At 43.9% G+C, this 18,718-nt stretch overlaps 1 protein-coding gene across 4 annotated transcripts in view; it reads right to left on the reverse strand.

Moving 5' to 3' along the window:
* Positions 1-18,718, reverse strand: part of SFMBT2 (Scm like with four mbt domains 2) — a 284,729-nt gene that overhangs the window by 242,198 nt on the left and 23,813 nt on the right. The window contains exon 1 of one of the 4 annotated variants that reach the window (XM_077264493.1): positions 13,736-13,813. The exons of the other annotated variants lie outside the window; for them this stretch is intronic. The gene's annotated coding sequence lies outside the window, so the exon portion shown is untranslated. Of the gene's footprint in view, positions 1-13,735; positions 13,814-18,718 lie in introns of those variants that run through there. 4 annotated transcript variants of the gene reach the window in all.

The raw sequence follows: 18,718 nt of genomic DNA on the forward strand, positions 1-18,718 counted from the left end.
TTTACCACCTTGTTACAGGCCATGAAATTGCATGCAATACATAGTGTTACACTTTAATCTCTGTAATAATTGTATTTGTTGTAAACCTGGTCAATAATAATCATATGCAGCAAAATATTAAGACACTTGTGATAATAGCTTTTGAATCTCCATAAAAAAAGAGATTTTGTTATTAATTTCACTTAGGAACCTGTCATGTCCTTTTTAGCATGTAATATGTCACTAGTGCGTTATTAGAGACGCAATGTGCATTATTAACACTTTTTTTCATTAAAAACAGCGCTGTAATCATGTGCAAAAAGGCACTTTATATACCGTAGTTAGATTCTACCTGTTCATTTAGTCATAGGGATGTGCTTCATTTCGTTCAGTCACGGCTGGCACCACACAATTTGAATGATGTTCCTGGGATGGTGTCGACATCACTCAAATCCGCTTTGAAATCCCGCACTTACACAGTGTGTATCGTGGAGCCGCACTTGCACAGTGTGTATTGTGGAGCCGCACTTGCACAGTGTGTATCGTGGAGCCGCACTTGCGCAGTGTGTATCGTGGAGCCGCACTTGCGCAGTGTGTATCGTGGAGCCGCACTTGCACAGTGTGTATCGTGGAGCCGCACTTGCGCAGTGTGTATCGTGGAGCCGCACTTGCGCAGTGTGTATCGTGGAGCCGCACTTGCGCAGTGTGTATCGTGGAGCCGCACTTGCGCAGTGTGTATCGTGGAGCCGCACTTGCGCAGTGTGTATCGTGGAGCCGCACTTGCGCAGTGTGTATCGTGGAGCCGCACTTGCGCAGTGTGTATCGTGGAGCCGCACTTGCGCAGTGTTGAACGGGGAGCCACACATGCACCGTGATGATTGGCTCCCTGCGCTGACGCACTGAAGCTGTGGGTACTACCCAGCTTCACTGACTGTGTACGCATGCGCCAACACTGCGCAAGTGCTGCTCCACGATACACACTGACCAAGTGCGGGATTTCAAAGTGGATTTGAGTGATGTTGGCACAACCCCGGGAACATCATTCAAATGGTTTTAATAATGCACATTGCATCACTAACAACTCACTGGGCACAGCTTACATGCTCAAAAGGACATGACAGGTTCCCTTTAAATAAAATACTTGCAAATAATAATTTCCAAAAAGACGTTACCAAGTTTGAGTACCAGGTCTCCATTTTCTTTAGCTACTTAGAAGGATCAACATGATTCATAGATTTCTTTGGAATTTTTTATGTAGCCCCAACATACTTCATAGCGGTATACAGAAATTGTCACCGTTCACATCAGTCCTTGTCCCTAATGAGCCTCACAATCTACTTTCCCTACATTAGACACACAAACTACAGTGATTGTTATAGGACAGCAATTACCGTAACCTCTTGCCATATATTGGAGTGTGTGAGGAAAGCAGTGAAACCCAGGCAAACATAGGGAAAACATGCAAACTCCTTGTAGATGTCGCCCCTGGTCAAATCGAATCCAGAACCACAAGGCAGCAGTACTGCTAACCACTGAGCCACGACTAATTTAATAACATAAGCCGCAAAAAAGCATAAAGCATAAAGAAGATGCATATGAAAAATAAGATTGAAATGGTTAAAATGTATTGAATGACGATCGACATAAAAGTACTGCCATTTTATTGAGAAGGGTGTAGACTGTTTCAAGACACAAATTTATGCAGCACACCCAGAGTACTTATATTACCAGATGGCTCAGTGATGTGAATCAGCCATATATCATCTATAAATAAGTGCGGCGGTTGCAGAATTCTGCACTGAAAGATCAGAGTATGTGCACACCTCAAGGAAGTCGCTGAACCAGAACGTTCTCCCTTATGACCTCACAGCTACTTATATATAGTCTTTTATCCTCCTATAGAATGATATGGGGAAAAAGCACCAATTAGAGAGATGTACAGAGGTTTTACTCTGTGTCACATATTTATTAGTATTGGTGCAAAAAAGTGAATCAGTTGCCCATATCAACCAACCAGATTCCAACAAGCTGACTGGTAGCAATTGGCAACTCCTCCACCCATACTTGGCAATGATTTAACGTTTTTAATAAATCTCCGTCAGACAGTCAGTTCACATGGGGAAGATGATCATTTCATGTTTTTCAGATTCTATTAAAATTGACCATAAAGGTTTCATGCTTTCATATATGTGTGATGTCAATAACTGCTGCATATTATTATATCACTAGATGGTAGCCCGATTCTAACGCATCGGGTATTCTAGAATATGTATGTAGTTTATTTATGAAGATTTTAGAATTATACATTGAATACACAGGATTTGGCCGGCCGTGACCAATTAGCGAAGCGTGGTTCAAATCCCGGGCCAATTCGCGGCCGGACTGCACCTGTCGCTGATTGTTCGCGGCCGACCATGTAGTATATAACAGCCCACGTAGTATATTGCACAGCCACGTAGTATATAGCACAGCCACATAGTATATAGCACAGCCCACGGAGTATATAGCACAGCCACGTAGTATATAACACAGCCCACGTAGTATATAGCACAGCCACGTAGTATATAGCACAGCCACGTAGTTTATAACAGCCCACGTAGCATAGAACACAGCTCACGTAGTATATAACAGTCCACGCACACAGTATATAAAACAGCCCACGTAGTGTATAACACAGGCCACGTAGTGTGCAGCACAGCCCACGTAGTATATTGCACAGCCAGATAGTATGTAGCACAGCCCACGTAGTACATTGCACAGCCCACGTAGTATATTGCACAGCCCACGTAGTATATTGCACAGCCCACGTAGTATATAGCAATGTGGGCATCATATCCCTGTTAAAAAAAAAAGAATTAAAATAAAAAATAGTTATATACTCACCTTCCGTTGGCCCCGGATCCAGGTGAAGCGGTTACCGACGCTCCTCGCGCGCTCCGGTCCCAAGAGTGCATTGCGGTCTCGCGAGATGATGACGTAGGGGTCTCTCGAGACCGCTACGTCATCATCTCGCGAGACCGCAATGCATGGAGCGGTCACCGGAGCGTCGCGAGGAGCGGGAAAGGCTGGTTCTGGATCCGAGGGGCCGACGGACGGTGAGTATATAACGATTTTTTATTTTTTTAATTATTTTTAACATTAGATCTTTTAACTATTGATGCCGCATAGGCAGCATCAATAGTAAAAAGTTGGTCACACAGGGTTAATAGCAGCGGTAACGGAGTGGGTTACCCGCGGCATAACGCGGTCCATTACCACTGCCATTAACCCTATGTGAGCGCTGACTCGAGGGGACTATGGAGCGGGCACTGACTGCGGGGAGTAAGGAGCGGCCATTTTGCTGCCGGACTGTGCCCGTCGCTGATTGGTCATGGCCGTTTTGCGGCGACCAATCAGCGACTTGGATTTTCATGACAGACAGAGGCCGTGACCAATGAATATCCGTGACAAACAGACAGACAGAAAGATGGAAGTGACCCTTAGTCCATTATATAGCAGATTGCTTCATAATAGACTTAAAGGGGTTGTCCATTGAAAACAGCTCATCATCTATCCATAGAATAGGTAATAACTTGCTGATCATTGGGGGTTTGAGCATTGGGACCCCCAATGACCAACAGAAGAGGGAATTTTTATCTCCAACAGGAAACTTGCACCGGCATGTCTCGTGGCTATTAGACAGTTGCAACACATGCATGAAATGTCTGTTAGGCAATCCCCTCATGTGTTGCGGCTGTCGTGTCGAACAGTCAGACATGGAGCTGTGGGGACTTGAACATATGATCCAAAAATGCCAAAGACACTCGGTTAGCACCTTATCCGAGCACATTCACTCGTCACTAGTAGTTAGTTCAGGAGACCCACAGGTTGGTCCAGGCATTTTGAGCCGAACACGGGCCGTGTATCATGGATGTGTGAACCCGACATTATATGTTTAGAGTGCATTTAAGCCATTTATTTAGACTAAGTTTTCCTGAGAAAATCCACAACAATATAGTAAAGGCTTCGACCAGTGACATTCATTACAACAAAAAAAAGTGCAGTCTAAGCAGGAGGCAGTAAAAAACATGTCCCGTATGGTAGACCAATTACAATATGATTAAATGTTAAAAATATTTACAAAGACACCGATAAAAAAAAAGGTAGAACAAAATAATCGAGAAGTAAAAATGATTACCGTATATGCAAAAAGTCTACTATGTAGCAATCATTTGTAAAGCGCAACCTAAATAATAAATCCCATAATATACAGTACAGACCAAAAGTTTGGACACCTTCTCATTTAAAGATTTTTCTATATTTTCATGACTATGAGAATTGTACATTCACACTGAACGCATCAAAACTATGAATTAACACATGTGGAATTATATACTTAAAAAAGTGTGAAACAACTGAAATTATGTCTTATATTCTAGGTTCTTCAAAGTAGCCACCTTTTGCTTTGATGACTGCTTTGCACACTCTTGTCATTCTCTTGATGAGCTTCAAGAGGTAGTCACCGGGAATGGTTTTCACTTCACAGGTGTGCCCTGTCAGGTTTAATAAGTGGGATTTCTTGCCTTATAAATGGTGTTGGGACCATCAGTTGTGTTGTGCAGAAGTCAGGTGGATACACAGCTGATAGTACTACTGAATAGACTGTTAGAATTTGTATTATGGCAAGAAAAAAGCAGCTAAGAAAAACGAGTGGCCATCATTACTTTACGTAAAATTGGGAAAACTTTGAAAGTGTCCCCAAGTGCAGTGGCAAAAACCATCAAGCGCTATGAAGAAACTGGCTCACATGAGGACTGCCCCAGGAAAGGAAGACCAAGAGTCACCTCTGCTTCTGAGGATAAGTTTATCCAAGTCACCAGCCTCAGAAATCGCAGGTTAACAGCAGCTCAGATTAGAGACCAGGTCAATGCCACACTGAGTTCTAGCAGCAGATACATCTCTACAACAACTGTTAAGAGGAGACTTTGTGCAGCAGGCCTTCATGGTGAAATAGCTGCTAGTAAACCACTGCTAAGGACAGGCAACAAGCAGAAGAGACTTGTTTGGGCTAAAGAACACAAGGAATTGACATTAGACCAGTGGAAATCTGTGCTTTGGTCTGATGAGTCCAAATTTGAGATGAGTCCAACCACCATGTCTGTGCGACGCAGAAAAGGTGAACGGATGGACTCTACATGCCTGGTTCCCACCATGAAGCATGGGGGAGGAAGTGTGATGGTGTGGGGGTGCTTTGCTGGTGATACTGTTGGGGATTTATTCAAACTAGAAGGCATACTGAACCAGCATGGCTACCACAGCATCTTGCAGCGGCATGCTATTCCATCCGGTTTGCGTTTAGTTGGACCATCATTTATTTTTCAACAGGACAATGACCCCAAACACACCTCCAGGCTGTGTAAGGGCTATTTGACCAAGAAGGAGAGTGATGGGGTGCTACGCCAGATGACCTGGCCTCCACAGTCACCAGACCTGAACCCAATTGAGATGGTTTGGGGTGAGCTGGACCGAAGAGTGAAGGCAAGAGGGCCAACAAGTGCTAAGCATCTCTGGGAACTCCTTCAAGATTGTTGGAAAACCATTCCCGGTGACTACCTCTTGAAGCTCATCAAGAGAATGCCATGAGTGTGCAAAACAGTCATGAAAGCAATATAAGACATAATTTCAGTTGTTTCACACTTTTTAGTTAAGTATATAATTCCACATGTGTTAATTCATAGTTTTGATGCCTTCAGTGTGAATGTACAATTTTCATAGTCATGAAAATACAGAAAAATCTTTAAATGAGAAGGTGTGTCCAAACTTTTGGTTTGTACTGTATATCCTGTGTATTTAAAAAAATCAAGGTAAAGATTCATAACGTGTAGCAGAGTTAACCCCACAGAAAAGGAAAGAGAAAAGTCCCAGAGTAATACATTAACATAGTGGTAACAACCCAGCTGTCTGTTTTCCCACCATCCAAACACCAGTCATACCAGTGATCGGCCAGCCATAGTCTATATGGGTTCAGTAACAATCACAGATACACAGTAATATACTGTAGGTTCACGGATATGGCTGCTACATATCTATCAGCAGGAACCGGTAATTGATAAATTATACATTCTGAACAAGGCTGGATAGGGAACCTCTAAATGTATAAAACTCAGGAGGAATCACTACCAATACATGACATCACTGAATCTGGACATTAGCAGGCTAATGATCTGGTTCAGAAACTTCTGTGCATGAAAATGTATTCAATTCAATGGAATGAAGTCATTTTGGCACTAAGTGCAAGGGTATTAGCAAGTCAGATGAATAAGACATTTTAGCCATGTTTTATGATGAATATCCATAGAGAAATATCCATACAAATACTGAGGTAAAATCCTGGCCAAATACTGTCCTAACCAGCATAATAACACAACATGAGCTGCTCCCAATGTGTCACTGAATCTAACAAAAGTCGGTGAGAAATTCAGTTAAACCATAACAGCCCTGAGTATAACCACACCTAATATTTTATTCTCCAGTTCTCACTGCTTTCCCACACATTGTACTGCACACATCACGGCTACTGCTGCCCATCTGTAAGACACCTCCATGATCACAGCCTACGGGTTTGCTTTCCTCCTTTCCAACATTTGATGTTACATTTCTTTTGCAGCAATTCAGTATTTGGTGAAACGTCCATCTATAACATGTAATTCTTATTATGTCACATCTATATATATAATTGTCTAAGGGTTTTTCCGTCTCTGTCTGTCTGTCTGTCCTGGAAATCCCGCGTCTCTGATTGGTCGAGGCCGCCAGGCCTCGACCAATCAGTGACGGGCACAGCATGGCGACGATGATGTCATAATGGAAATCCCGCGTCTCTGATTGGTCGAGGCCCCCAGGCCTCGACCAATCAGCGACGGGCACAGTATCGACGTAGATGTCATAATGGTTGCCATGGCAACGATGATGTCATAAAGGTTGCCTCGACCAATCAGCGACGGGCACAGTCTGCTGCGAATTCTGGAATCATCATTGTCCATATACTACGGGGACATGCATATTCTAGAATACCCGATGCGATAGAATCGGGCCACAATCTAGTTGTTAATAATAATGCTATTTGGAGCCTTGCAGGTAGTAAGGAATTAGTAAGGAATATGCTACTAGAGATCTACTACTCAATATTACATTGCAACTATTGGTTTTCTTTCTCCCTTGATGTCATTTGGAAACGTTGGCACATCACACCGTGCAGCAATGTAATCTTGTGGTTTTTAGAAAAAATGCAACATGCTGTAAAACATGCTCTTATGTGAGGCCTTATGCTTTAACGAGACAGCTCAGTTAAGTGAAACGAGATTGCATACATTTTTTCCTCATTTAAGCAATTGATCAGAATGCGAGTGCTGCAATAGCCAGGCTTTATATAGCCTGTGTTCTGCTCCCTCCAGCTCATCGCTGCTGGCAGATGCCAAAACAAGCTATTTGGGATGAAAAGCTATTGAGCATTAATAAACACTAGATCTAAATCCTAATGAGCGGTGCACAATGGTTTACCATCTATGAAATCATACCATATGTGCTACAATAGATACATGTGTCCAAGTCAGGACCTTCAATTAATCAAATCAAGTAATGGTTTATTACACCAGTCTGTGCAGTAGAAAATAATCCCTGTGCACAAAGAGCAGTAATATTCCTTTGAAGAAGACCGGTCTGCAAGATTCAGCAATTTAAAGGAAAGGCCTGGCGCTGATATACAGAGTAAATTGATACCTCTAGTGAAGAAATCCGCTGTACGGTTGTTCTTTAATCCATGTTTGAAGTCAGGTACACAGTGGCTGGACTGTGGGTTGGGTCTTCAGCTCCTGCCCCTGTCCTCTAACTACCTTTGGTGTCTGTATGACAGGTCATTGCTTAGTATGTAGGATAGCTGCGGAGACACCATCATGTGTTTCTCGACGCAAGCAGTGAATAGCCAGACCTTTCCCCGGGAAGGAACAACCACGGGAAGGGCAGCATCCAATAAAGGAAAACATCCAATACAGGAAAACCACCTATGCCAAGCATGGTATCCATCCACAGACAGCTGTTTCGGGGTGTTTGCCCCTCATCAGTGTGGAGTAGGAATCTGGCTATTAGGAGCAGTGCCTAGTAAAAGGCTGTGAAGGAACAGATGATTGGCCTCGGGGAGACCAAAACATCCAACACCGCAGAGACACCATCACGTGTTTCTCAACGCAGTGATCCAGAACACTGCCCCCATCCCTTATGGGAAATATGCAAATGCATGTAGGATAGCTGCGGAGACACCATCACGTGTTTCTCGACGCAAGCAGTGAATAGCCAGACCTTTCCCCCGAAACAGCTGTCTGTGGATGGATACCATGCTTGGCATAGGTGGTTTTCCTGTATTGGATGTTTTCCTTTATTGGATGCTGCCCTTCCCGTGGTTGTTCCTTCCCGGGGAAAGGTCTGGCTATTCACTGCTTGCGTCGAGAAACACGTGATGGTGTCTCCGCAGCTATCCTACATGCATTTGCATATTTCCCATAAGGGATGGGGGCAGTGTTCTGGATCACTGCGTTGAGAAACACGTGATGGTGTCTCCGCGGTGTTGGATGTTTTGGTCTCCCCGAGGCCAATCATCTGTTCCTTCACAGGTCATTGCTTAGTGACTCACCTGTCTCCTGTTTGAAATTTTTTGCTGGCGGGCTGCTTTACTCTGCATAAGGCCGGTTTCACACGTCAGTGGCTCCGGTACGTGAGGTGACAGTTTCCTCACATACCGGAGCCACTGACACACGTAGACACATTAAAATCAATGCATCTGTGCAGATGTCATTGATTTTTTGCAGACCGTGTCTCCGTGTGCCAAACACGGAGACATGTCAGTGTTCGTGGGAGCGCACGTATTACACGGACCCATTAAAGTCAATGGGTCCGTGTAAAACACGTACCGCACATGGACGTTCTCCGTGTGCCGTGCAGGAGACAGCGCTCCAGTAAGCGCTGTCCCCCCCACATGGTGCTGAAGCCGCGATTCATATCTTCTGTGCAGCAGCGTTTGCTGTAGAGAAGATATGAATAATCCATTTTTTTAGTGGTATTTCGTGTTTAAAATAAAGCTCCATGTCCCCACCCACTGTGCGCCCCCCCCCGCTGTTCTGAAAATACTCACCCGGCTCCCTCGTTGGCTGTCGCTGCTTCCTGTCCTGGCCGCACCTTCTACTGTATGCGGTCACGTGGGGCCGCCGATTACAGTCATGAATATGCGGCTCCACCTCCCATAGGGGTGGAGCCGCATATTCATTACTGTAAATGAGCGGCCCCACGTGACCGCATACAGGAGAAGCTGCGGCCAGGACAGGAAGCAGCGACAGCCAACGAGGGAGCCGGGCATTTTCAGAACAGCAGGGGGGGCGCACAGGGGGTGGGGACATGGAGCTTTATTTTAAACACGAAATACCACTAAAAAAAATGGATTATTCATTTCTTCTCTACAGCAAACGCTGCTGCACAGAAGATATGAATCGCGGCTTCAGCACGATGCAGGGGACAGCGCTAAACTTTAGCGCTGTCTCCTGCACGGTGCATGTGGTACCCAGTGGGCACACGGGAGGCACACGTGTGCCACACTGATGTGCCACAGAAACGCAGGGGCACACGGACACAGATAATTCCGGTACCGTTTATTTCCGGTTCCGGAATTATCTGGACGTGTGGGACAGGCCTAAATTAAATTATTCACTTTGCCTCCCTCCTGTGATCAGGACTCAAACTCACATCTTGATATTCATAGGCTGTGGCTCTAACTATCAGCAACAGCCCACAATGACGTAGATAGGAGAATTTGGTAATCTTGACCTGTACTGCTAACAGTGAACCCAGAAGCAGATTATACATGTCCATAGAGAAATGTTATGTATAACAATGTATTTCTATGGTACCTGTATACTGAGTAGATAAAAAAGTTTTTTTTCTGTTCTTATTAAAGTAGTAAAAATAATAAGCATTTACAAAAATGTAATTTTTTCTTTTTTTGTGACGGTCTCTGTGGCAATCGAATCCACAACATTAACATTACAGGAAGGAGCTAAAGCTATTGAGGTTCTAGGGATATAATGAGGAGAATTTTGTATACTTTAGGCCGGGGACACACTTAACGTATAAAAAAACGGTCCGTTTTTCACGGCCGAGAATCGCACAAATGTTTCAAAAACAGTGATCCGTGTGCAGTGCGAGGATGCGATTTCCTCGCATCAAATGATCCGTGTGACATCCGTGTGACATCCGTATGGCATCCGTATGCCGAGATTTTCTCGCAAGCTTGCAAAACCGACATCTAATGGATTTATGTGCTCAAATGTTCGGGAAAACATATATACAGTATATATATATATATATATATATATATATATGTCATTGAGACACATATATATATATATTCTGTATTTAGATTTCATTCAGCGCGATATCTGTGAACAGCCGGTAATTCAATTGCCAGCTTTTCATTTCTCCTGCCTAAACCCGACAGGATATGAGACATGGTTTTCATACAGTAAACCATCTCATATCCCCCTTTTTTTTGCATATTCCACACTACTAATGTTAGTAGTGTGTATGTGCAAAATTTCAGCGCTGTAGCTGCTAAAATAAAGGGTTAAATGGCGGAAAAAATTGGCGTGGGCTCCCGCGCAATTTTCTCCGCCAGAGTGGTAAAGCCAGTGACTGAGGGCAGATATTAATAGCCAGGAGAGGGTCCATGGTTATTGGCCCCCCCGTGGCTAAAAACATCTGCCCCCAGCCACCCCAGAAAAGGCACATCTGGAAGATGCGCCTATTCTGGCACTTGGCCACTCTCTTCCCACTCCCTGTAGCGGTGGGATATGGGGTAATGAAGGGTTAATGTCACGTTGCTATTGTAAGGTGACATTAAGCCAGATTAATAATGGAGAGGCGTCAATTATGACACCTATCCATTATTAATCCAATTGTATGAAAGGGTTAAAAAACACACACATTATTAAAAATTATTTTAATGAAATAAACACAGCGGTTGTTTCAGTATTTTATTGCTCTCTCAATCCATCAGCAACACCCTCGCTTGGAAAAATAATAAACGCACAAGATACATACCCTCAGCTGAACCGTCACGTCCCACGAGGTAATCCATGATCTGAAGGGGTTAAAATATTTTACAGGCAGGAGCCCTGCAAATGCAGCTGTGCTCCGTGCCTGTAATCCCCGGCGAATGAATGAAATGTAGGTCATTGACCTACATTTCCTACAGTCGCGGTGATGCGCCCCCTGGTGGATGTCCTCATATGACCTGGAGCGTGGGAAAAAGTTCCCAGGCTGCAGTTCATGAGAACATCCAGCAGGGGGCGCATCACCGCGACTCAATGTAAGTATAGATCACTGCTTTCCTTTCAGCACCCGGGGATTACAGGCACGAGCGAGTGGTTTATCGCAGCTCGTGCCTGTAATATTAGTTAACCCCTTCAGATGGATTACCTCGTTGGACGTGATAGGACATCAGAAGGTATGTATCTTGTGCGTTTATTATTTTTCCAAGCGAGGGTGTTCCGGATGGATTGAGAGAGCAATAAATTATTAAAACAACCGCTGTGTTTATTTCATTAAAATACTTTTAAATCATGTGTGTGTGTGTTTTTTAACCCTTTCAGACAATTGGATTAATAATGGATAGGTGTCATAATTGACGCCTCTCCATTATTAATCTGGCTTAATGTCACCTTACAATAGCAAGGTGGCATTAACCCTTCATTACCCCATATCCCACCGCTACAGGGAGTGGGAAGAGAGTGGTCAAGTGCCAGAATAGGCGCATCTTCCAGATGTGCCTTTTCTGGGGTGGCTGGGGGCAGATGTTTTTAGCCACGGGGGGGCCAATAACCATGGACCCTCTCCTGGCTATTAATATCTGCCCTCAGTCACTGGCTTTACCACTCTGGCGGAGAAAATTGCGCGGGAGCCCACGCCAATTTTTTCCGCCATTTAACCCTTTATTTTAGCAGCTACAGCGCTGAAATTTTGCACTTACACACTACTAACATTAGTAGTGTGGAATATGCAAAAAAAAGGGGGATATGAGATGGTTTACTGTATGTAAACCATGTGTCATATCCTGTCGGGTTTGTGAAGGAGAAATGCAAAGCCGGCAATTGAATTACTGGCTTTTCTATAGAACACCGCTGCGTATTTCTCGCAATGCACACGCATGGTCCGTGTGTAATCCGATTTTTTCTCGCCCCCATAGACTTGCATTGGCGAGTCTCGGCCGAGATACGCTGACAATCGCAGCCTGATGCGAGTTCCCTCGGATCCGAAATACGGTGGAGAAAATATTGGATGATGGGAGCTGCACCATAGATTAACATTGGGCCGAGTGCTATGCGATTTTTTATCGCATAGCACTCGTCCGTATTACGGTCTAGTGTGACCCCGGCCTAACAGTGGATTTCTATTTTTTCTGTATTCTAGTGGGAGAATAAGAAATTTTCAATCCTATAAAATTACTAAAAAATGAAAAACACATCAGCAAAATACCCCAGACATATTTGGTGTCCCTATAAGGCCGGGATCACACAGTGCCGGCGCCAGAGCTGGGTTTTCACCTGCGAGACATGGCCGTATCTCGCGTATGTGTGACCCCGGCCTAACTGTAACAACACAGCGATCAGATTATTTAATATTCGGTAAATGACGCTAAATAAATGGTGTGATTGATATTTTTTTCTATATTAAACCCATAAAAATTTTATAAATCTGTAACACTGAGGCCGTGTTCATATATAGCGTAAACGCCACACCACACAACGCAATAACAATCTTCTCTGTTATTGTGTGTTTGCTGAGTTTCTTTTGTGTTTTCCCAAATATTTGATGTGATTTTGGTGTAGATATGGAGCAGAGATTTTTTACACTTTTTTAATAGTACAGAAAAGCTTTGATTCTGCTCTTAAAAATGTGAAGGCTTTTTTTTTTTTACATGCATTTTTTTCAAAAGAAGCCTATACAGAAAAAAATGCACCAAGACCGCAGAGTTAAGCAGCTTCATTAGGTGTACAAGGGGTGGAAATTTCATGGAATCACATCCACTTTGCTTCGAAATATAGACCGTGTCCACATGTAGCATAAATGTTGCATATTTTCTGCAACTTTTTATGCACAAAAATTCAGCTGTATTTAACTGTCCAAGCAAAGTGGATGTGATTTCATGAGAACTGCGCCCCCTGTGGTCTGAAGATGCTGATGAACTGGGCAGTTTTGGTGTTTTGTTTTGTTTTTCTCTGGGGGATTTTTTTGTGGAGCCTAAATGAAATGCATGTAAAAGAATGTTTTTTTAAATGCAGAATCAAAGCTTTTTTTTGTACTATAAAAAGCTCATTCAAAACCAGAAACGCATCACATAAGGGGGACAAATTTGTTATTGTGTAGTTTGGTGCGGATCCTGGTATTTATGCAACGTATGAACACTGCCTTACAGACACAAGAAGCCAGATGTCACATAGTGAGGGTACATCAAGATGAAAAAATTCTGGCGGCTCCAAATGTGAATGAATGAACAGAAAAATAAGTCCACAGGTTCCAACAACAGATAAGCAGGACAAGCAGATGAAGTCGCACTGCTCAGACTAATCAAAAGTCGCGCAAAGAAGTTGGAAGGTAAGAGATTTATGGCCTCCTGTCCAGTCACCCAGTACCATAGACCTGCACGCTGGACCAGATTCCCGTGGATAGATCCGCTCACCTCTATTCCCAACTGTCCCGGATACCCCAGACAGTCCTGGATTTGTGTCTACGTCCTGCAGTCTCGGGCGTCTGCTGAATGTACTTCACTACCATTGCTCCTCTGACATCTCCTCCTGCTAGGGGAGAAAAATGGTAAATGGGCGCGGATTGGGATGTGGCCAACATTTGATGGGTCGCACTATGCGCACTGCATGGTCTGTCCTTTTTTCTGTTCTTCAAAAGTTACATATGGGTTTACATAAAACTAGAAAAGTCCTATATTACGGTGACTTGTCACTACTAGGTTCTCGAACATATGAATGGCGGCCGCAGCGTTCAATAGTGGAGTAGCAGGTATTTGTACTACACATTGGCTACATTTGGTCCAATTTTTACTGTGGACTGCAGTCCATTTTAATGGATATCCCTATAATGTGCCATAGATGTCTGGCAACTGAGACCCATACCTATGCTGTGCCCTTCTTTGTGACCTTGGTGTAAAAAGTGATGAAAAAGTGAGTGGGGTAAGTAAAACACCCAAGCAAGGGAGGACATACTATTGGTGCACAGGGGCCGAAGAGGTAAAGAAGGGGCAACTCCTACCTCCAAAGGGAATTATGCATTATGCTGAGCTATTGGACTGCACAGGGCCCATATATTGTTGTAGCACAGTGGCCCTCTTCTGACTGTGTCCGCTCTTACACCCAAGTATGTTGCACTTTAGGGCTCATACTCACTTGCGAGAAACTCGGATGAGTCTCGCATGTGAGTCGCCCGTCAGGGCCGTGGGGTACTTGGTACCGGGTCCATTACTTAAAGGGATGTGTCACGGCGGCAGCGAACCGGTCCGTGGCCCTGGGCGCCCATGTTAAAGGGAAGGTCTTTAAAGGGGTTTTTGAAATTAGGAAAGTTTGTAACGCCACCTGTGGTATTCGGTCTGGGATGACCAACGCTGCTTAAAGGGGTCCTCTGGGGTGATGTTATGGCAGCCAGATGGTATAACCTCCCACAGGTGAAGTAGGTCCCCAGGGCTCCTGGTGAATAGATGGAGGATGGTGACTGGTGCAGTAAAGAACTAAGGACACAGTTGTGCAGTCTTTTTACCTGGTTTACTGATGGTAGCAGGCAGCCACAGTCCAGGGCACCAGATCACAGGTACAGGCAGGGTCCGGCCGACTTGGAAGCGAGTTCAGAGTCCAGCTTTATCAGGTGGAGTTAATTAAAAGCCTTCCTTCTAGCACTGTGTTGTTATAGTCCCTTACTGCCTATGGCTTTGTAACAAGGTCCTCTCAGTTTTTTGTCCTTTGTTGAAGTGGGACACAAACCCGTATGACAGGTGACTCGAGCCTTTTTACAGGGTCTCTATCACGACCCGGGCTCTATGTCACTGTGTCTCCTGGGTGTTAGGGAGAACAGGTGATGTATAATCCAGCTGTCCTGCCGGTTTCTGCTATGTGTCTTAGAGTTCCACAAAAGCCTCGGTCTTCCAGCTACCGGTGTCTGCACTCAATCAGGGATGTAGCCCAGTCCCAGCTATTCTCCCCTGTTGTCACACTCCTGTGCTTCGCTCTCTGGCACATTAGCTAAAAGCTGTTCTTCCTTCTGTATCTCGCTATCTAGGAGCTGCAGAATTTCAGGCTACATGGCCCCTCACCCATCCTTCTGCTTCAGACTGTTCCAGTCTGCTGTCTGGCACCAACTGTCTAAATCTTCCTAACTGCCTAGCAACTGCCTAGCAACTAACTCCTCCCGACCAGAAAGAGCAGCTCCCCTGAAGTCAATTGTAGAGCTTCCCCTTCTGGCCTGGAGTCAGAACGGTGTTGTATGTGCTAATTACCTGTTAAGAGGAATCTTCCATCGCTTCCAAGCGTGACATCACTCTCCCCATGAGGAAAGCAATGCCACTGACAACCAGGACCCTGGGGCGTCACACGTTAATACCCGATGCTGCTGCCGGCACTCAGATCGGAGCTTGCGGCTGCATAGGAATACATGCAGCCGCACGCTCCACTCCTGAGTGCCGGGTGCAGTGCCGGGTATTGCCGTGCGAGACTCATCCAAGTTTTTCGCAAGTGAGTATGAGCCCCAAGTCTGTGAAACATTACAGAAGCAGCAGGGCATATATCAGACATTTAGGATATATCGTAGGGATATGCTGTAAATACCTATTGTCGGAATGCGCCTCAATCTAATTGATTCATCATGCTGTATGCATTACTGAACATTAGTGTTGGATAATATCTCATCTGGAATTCTATGTCAACATGTCATTGAGTTTTTGTTATCTGGAGATAGGATCTGCCAAGTCGTATATGTTGTAGTTAGAGACTTAGATGTTTAAGCAGGTTCCTCGGTGCATAATAATCTATTGATCCCATCACCTGAAATGATGCATTAGACAAATTCATGGAACATGACAATGTATTTGAGCACTCCCCTTACCTTTTCAATTCCCTTTGACTTCCATGTACACGAGTCTCAGGTAACAGAGGTGTAGCCAAGAAGCCCATGCTTCACTTACATACATTCATCAAGCTCAAGTAAAATAACTGTCTACAGTTTTATCTCCAAGTTCCTGTTCATGTCTTCTGCAGGAGAATAACTGCAGATGTGGCAGTGATTTATTGATTCCATTTATATCAATGCAGCGTTTATGAAGTCACTATTTCTGGAGAGATGCTGTTGATCAGGGCATATATTTGCATATAGATCTATTTATTTACAACTGTGTTGGTTCTCACTTTCCAAGCAGCTTTTCATCAGTATTAAAAATATGTGCAGGAAAAGAGGCTTGGCTGTAAAGCCGACAAGAGCAAGCTTGTATTTTCATTGCTATTCTCTTTAATAACAGACACATTCGTTTATTTCCACAAGTTACTTTTACTTTTGGTATTACTAGTGTAATTATTGTTGTTTATAACATCGATATGCAACAATTTAAGATTGTAAATATTGTTTTCATTGATTTTATAATAAGAAAATGTGCAGTAGTCAATGATGAGAGAGACTGAGTCCAGATGGAGATGGGCGAATGCTTCAATAACATAATCTGTGATATGGACATCTGGCTATCCTTAAAGGGAAACTGACATATATAGATGTTTCGGAACATTTCCCTGAATGCTAAATCCAAACGAGCCAATCACAGAAATGATTTGTAGAAAACACTGTAACCTCTTTGTAAGGCTACTTTCACACTAGCGTCGTACGACGCACGTGGCAATGCGACGTTGCGACGTACCGACGCATACTGTGCAAGCGCTGCACAACGGGGGCAGCGGATGCAGTTTTTCAACGCATCCGCTGCCCCATTGTGAGGTGCGGGGAGGCGGGGGCGGAGTTCCGGCCGCGCATGCGCGGTCGGAAATGCTGGACACGACGCACCAAAAAACGTTACATGCAACGTTTTTTGGTGGCGACGGACCGACGCAACCGTCGCACGACGGTTGCGACGTGTGGCAATCCGTCGCGATCCATCGCTAATACAAGTCTATGGAGAAAAAACGCATCCTGCAAGCACTTTTGCAGGATGCGTTTTCTTCTACAAAACGACGCACAGCAACGTGCAGTGCACGACGCTAGTGTGAAAGTAGCCGAAATGACCGTACAATAGTCATCTGGACAGTGTTCAGACACGGAACAGTTTATCAGTGTTTTAACACTATTCCTCCTGGCTGGTTGACTTCTTGTTGGCAGAGGCTGCTGGTGACATACACTGACTGGGAAGATGTCAAGCAAGCCAGAAGGCTGTTCAGCTTGTATAGTAAGGCATGGTGGAGGGCTGGGGACAATAAAGAGCTGTCAGATTCCATTTAATATATCGACTGAGAAGACAGCAGTCCTGGCACCCATCTCATCTAACATTTTTGACAAAAGCAAAACAAACATAGACATAAAGTCACAAGCAAGCATGAGAAAGTAATTGGCTTTTTGTAAATACCATAGAAGCCATGAATATCGTTGGTGTGAGTTTTTGAGGTTCCGTTACTTTCTTCAAGAGCAGGAATATTAAATAACTCAACATCTATTCAATTATGAAGTAAAACAAGAATTAGCCACAAAGCTGCACAAGAACTGGTATATAGCGGGTGCTGACTGGGCAGCATAATACTGTACATTTAACACTGCAGTCCATCTTGGGGTATGTGCACTCCTTGAGGATTTGCAGCAGTGTTGGCGGAAAAAACGCTGTGTAAGGCTATGTTCACACGTTGCGTTTTTTCTGCAAAACCTGCTCTTTGGCAGTAAAAAGCAGGTTTTCCTGTGTATTTGCTTCGCTTTTGCCTCTGTTTATTCTCTCTTGTGCATGCTGATAAATTTACATAGGTTTTTGCACCTAAGGATACCTGCGGGTTTTTTTGCAGCATTTTTGCACTTACTTATTGCTTTCTATGGGTGAAAAAACGCTGCAAAAACACTGACAAAAACGCTGAAAGAAGTGACGTGCTGTAGTTTGCAAAAATGCAGCAGTTTTTCAATTCAGTCTGGAAAAAAAACAATGTGTGTCCATGAGATTTCTAAAATCTCATAACTTTTGCTGGTACTGTAAAACGCAGCTTAAAATTTGCATAAAAAACGCAGCATGTGAACATAGCCTAAATGTGCACCTTTTTAATGCAGTTTTGCTTTTTTTCTCATATATTTGATCCGGTGATAAATGCTGAAAACACAGAAAGAACTGACATGCAGATTTGAAAAAAAAAAATGCTTTGATGGTTCAAACTCGCAAGGAAAAAATAAGCAGCATGTGCATGAGATTTCAGAATCACACTCACTTTGCCTGCATTGTAAAACGCTGCGTGTTTTCCTGACAAAACGAGCAAAAACACAGCATGTGAAAAAGTCCTTATAATGTAGTCTTCTTTAGACTTGTGAACTTGAACGTTTTATGTATGTGAATAAACAGATAACTGATGCATTTTGTATCATTGTACAAAATAATGAAAAGAAGAAAAAATTACTTTTTCCATTTAACGGAAAGGGCCAGCAATGTTTTTCAGGG

Source organism: Ranitomeya variabilis, chromosome 5 (genome assembly GCF_051348905.1).
Source record: "Ranitomeya variabilis isolate aRanVar5 chromosome 5, aRanVar5.hap1, whole genome shotgun sequence".
Lineage (NCBI taxonomy): Eukaryota > Metazoa > Chordata > Amphibia > Anura > Dendrobatidae > Ranitomeya > Ranitomeya variabilis.